The sequence below is a fragment of the Rattus norvegicus genome, chromosome 8 (assembly GCF_036323735.1).
Source record: "Rattus norvegicus strain BN/NHsdMcwi chromosome 8, GRCr8, whole genome shotgun sequence".
Classification (NCBI taxonomy): domain Eukaryota; kingdom Metazoa; phylum Chordata; class Mammalia; order Rodentia; family Muridae; genus Rattus; species Rattus norvegicus.
The window spans coordinates 121853408-121857665 of NC_086026.1; the positions used below are offsets into that span (position 1 = coordinate 121853408).

At 42.2% G+C, this 4258-nt stretch overlaps 1 long non-coding RNA gene across 1 annotated transcript; it reads right to left on the reverse strand.

Moving 5' to 3' along the window:
* Nucleotides 1-1337: 1337 nt before the first annotated feature.
* LOC120094386 (uncharacterized) lies at nt 1338-2372 on the reverse strand. The gene is made up of 2 exons (XR_005488722.2): nt 2034-2372; nt 1338-1611 (listed from the first exon to the last, which is right to left on the reverse strand). It is a non-coding gene; the product is annotated as an uncharacterized LOC120094386 (long non-coding RNA).
* Nucleotides 2373-4258: the final 1886 nt, after the last annotated feature.

Genomic DNA, 4258 nt, shown 5'->3' on the forward strand with positions numbered 1-4258 from the left:
ACTATTGTCAAGGGCAGAGAAGTTTATGTAGAAAGGTTTATTGTGAGACCCTTGTGTCTACACCGACAGATACCAACACAATTATGACCATATGAGTTATTTGCCAGCAGAGGGAATGGTGATGTAGAGACCTCACTGCACACACTCTCAGTTGGGAAAGAAAGTTTCACTGATTCCCAAAGTCTCCTCTGAGAGAGCTGCCTGCAGCCAAGGATTCCACCCTTGTGGGGTGAATCTCTTGCTACAATAAATACCACTTCCCCACTCTTGTAGGACATTTACAGTGTTCCAAAAACTCTACGACTCTCTCACTATTTCTGCTCAGTGTCCAACAACCCTGTGAAGGTATTTACCCTGAATTGTAATATTACTTTATGAAAAAGGGAGATGAGTCAGCCGTGGTAAGTTAAGGAAGCTCAGAATGCTATATGATTTGCCACGCCCTGTCTCCAAGGTTACATACTCAGATCACTGCTGGGTTGGGTTGAGACACTGGTCCAGCTGCCAGCAGGTCAGGCAGGGAGTACTGGGGATGCAGTGTTCATGAACCCACCTGTGGGGTGGGTTTCTCGGTGATTTAGCTGCCTTTGCAACACTCATCATCCTGTGACAAACACAGTAGACTCACTTGTCCACCGAGTTATGCTATGCAGGAGTCATTACTTTTGTTTGTCGTTAGCCCTGTATTAGGGATGACTAGAGATTTGAATTCAGCTCTCCGGGAAAAATTACTAGGCACAAGATAGTCCCGCAAATCACACTTCAGTTGGGGAAGGTCAGCTTCCAAGGTGACCCTAATTTCTTTATCTATCTCTTATCATGTCTAGGCCACGCCCCAAGTCTGACAAAACCCTGAACTCCCACAGGCACCAAACAGAATTCTTGCTGCTCTCCTTCTGTTTTTACTCATTCGTCTTTAACCATTCCCTCCAGTACTTTTTATCATATTTTATCAACTGCAATCTTTGAAGGCGCATCAAATCCTATTATAAAAACGAGTGGTAAGAATAAAAACATACATAGTAAATTAGATCAGTGTAGCAATTCTGACAGCGCATACCCATATCTTTCTCCTTCCCCTCGGAAGACAAAGAATTCTGTCAGAGGAAACAAAATTATGTCTTTAGTGGTAAACAAGAAATATTCTCTTCAGTGAATCAAACATGGAAAGTCCATGAGAGAAGTCAGAGTGATCCAGCATGGTAGGACCCTAACCACAGACCTCCACGCAGAGAAGAGACGCGTGAAGCACAACGTGTCTAATGTTCTCCATATCAAAAGGAAAAGATACAATTATTTGGATCCAAGCTTGTAAACACCAGCGACTATCACAAAGATTGCTTGTGAAGCTAAATTAGCACCGTTTAATCTTTTATATTTTGGTGAGAGAAACCGTTAGGCAGTGACATGGACACCTGTATGAAAGAGATCAAGAAATGGCCGAGTGGTGCTGCGATCCAGTCGAGGCACGGCGCATGCTCCTATCAGCGCTGTCTGTGGGTAAGTCACAAGGTAAACGTGTCCTCTGCTATTTCCGTAGGGATGAAGCGAGCCATATTGTGCAAAGGATGAATTCAGAAAGAAAGAAAGCAGGAACAAAAGAAAAGCCATCTGGGGAATAAGCAAAAAGAAAAAAAAATAAAGACATTCAAGCAATTTAACCACACACTATAATTATATAAAGACTTGTAATGCACACAGCAAGTAAGTTAAATAAAAACTTGTCACAGTGCCTCAAGAATGGTTTCCCTTAACTCCACAGAATAACAATAATAACAAAATACAAGGGGAAAATGGACTCCATATCAGGTAAGTTAGGGCAGGCAGCTCAAGTTTCTAGTTCTCCATAGAAACATGGAAATTGATCAGAAACCATCAACACTAAATGTGTTATAACGTTAGGAAGCAGCCAGGGGTTACAATAGTGCATTAAGTGCTAGAGTAAAAAGCCAATTTAAAATGTTAAGGAAGTTTTCCTCCCCTCCCTCCACTTGCTTCTGAGCTCAACAGCGACCTTGAAGACCGCTGCTCACCGTCCTAGTGTAGACCCCTAGGCCATGCTTCCTGACACAGCAAATCAGCCTTCAGTGCTTAGATACGTGTGTTAGAGGTTGCCTAGGAGATAACCTAATTGGCCAATCACATACATCTTCGTTCACCTGACGTGGGATTCACCCCGGAAAGACAAGCGTAGGCCTTGCTTGTAATCACTGGGAAGCTTGTGAATAACCCGTGGTGGGACGGACCAAATAAAAAGAACTTTGAAGCCCAGAAGAGGTTGTTTTAAAGCTTAAAACCCCGAAGACAACCAAGGAACACGAGATCACTTTACCCAGGACCCAATCACATGATCAGTAAAGACCTTAAAGACTCAAAGTTTTTACCTGTAGTGCACAGGCAAACTTAAATGACAATGATGCTGAGCTCACACACGACACTTTGCTACATCGGCAGGATTCCTAACTGCATTCTAAACTGCGTAGTTCTCAATTCTCACCAAAGAAACATCTCTGCAACTCATGGAGACCATTAAGAAAACCGTGTTTAGGTCCCAGCACCCACGTCAAACAGCTCACAAGCATCTGTAAGTACAACTTCTGGGGCTCTAATGCTATCTTCTGGCCTCCGTGGGCATTGTTCTTATACTGCCAAACTTCCACACAGATGCACACGACTTTTTAAGTTAAAAATAAAATTCCTAAAAATCAAGTATCATTGTAGCCTTGGTTCCATTTTTATTTCCTAGTGTATTTTGAAGACAAATACACAAAATAATGATTTATAATATTATTGGACACAGAGTGCACAGTCTGTGTTTGGATTTGTTTTTGACATAACAGCACAGCGAGGGAGAGGCTACAGCTAGACAGGTCCCATGTTTTTGCATGCTAATGAAGTTAAATTGGTGTCATTCAAACTAGATTATTATAAGCATAGGGTAGGAAACATAACTCCCTTGATTATGATAAACAAAAAATATATTTCAAAATGTATACAAAAGGAGAAGAGGGTGGATTCAAAACAACTTCACAAGCATAACTAACCTCAAGGAAGTCAGAGAAAGCAAATGGGGGAGAATCATCACCAGAAATAGAAAAACATAAAAAAAACTGGAGTTGTCTTTCTTTTGTCAGTAATTGTTTTAAAAAGAGATAGAAATTAAACTCACTAGACCAAAGCCAGAAACTGGTCTGACGGCTTTTTAAAAGATATTTCTATGAATCACCTACAGGATGATTTACTTTAAGAACAAAGTAAAATATATGTTGAAAGTGAAAACTGAGAAGAGATTTAAGAGAAAAAGAAGTGAGGTTGGCCATACCCATGTCTAACAAGTGTAGGCCAGGTCAAACCTCCCTCCGGAGATGCACCTGATGTTGCTAAATGGGTCTACTCGTCGAGACAGTAGCACAATTTTAAGAGAGAGCACATCAAATGCTAGAACCCCGAAGGATGACTCAGGACAAGGACTGAATGAGAACTAGACCAAGCTCAAGCAGAATTTGAAGACTTTATACCCACGTTTACTAATCAATACAGTCTGCAAATAGACGACAGATGAGAATCGTTAATAAGGATTGGCCCTTATCTCCTAGGTCCATAGACCTAACACTTGTAGAACATTCCTCTCAACAGGAGAACACTGATCCTTGAGCACACGCAAACATTCTCCAGGATACCACACATACTGAAGCATGAGATAAAAGTTCAATAAACTTTACGACACTGAAATAACACAAAGTGTATTTTGAAACCACAATCAATGGAAATATTAACAGGAGGTGCAGTGGTTTGAATGGGAATGGCCCCATGGGCTCTCATATATCTGAATCCTTTGTCCTAAGTTGGTAGAATTGTTATGGAACAACTAGGAGGCATGGCTTGGATGAGGAGGTATGTTACTGGGGTTGGGTTTTGACATTTCAAAAGCCCACACCATTCTCATTCATTCTCTCTCTCTCTCTCTCTCTCTCTCTCTCTCTCTCTCTCTCTCCCTCTCCCTCCCTCCCTCCCTCCCTCCCTCCCTCCCTCCCTCCACCTCCTCTCCCTTCCCCTCTCCCTCTCCCTCTCTCCATCCCTCCCTCCCTTCTTCCCTCCCACCCTCCCTCTTTCTGCCTTTTGATGTCCCAAGATGTAAGCTCTCACCTACTGTTCCACTACCATGCCAGCCGGTCCACTGCCATTTTCCCCACATTGGTGTTGATGGTCATGATGTCTAACCCTCTGAAACTGTAAACCCAGATAAATTCTTTCTTTC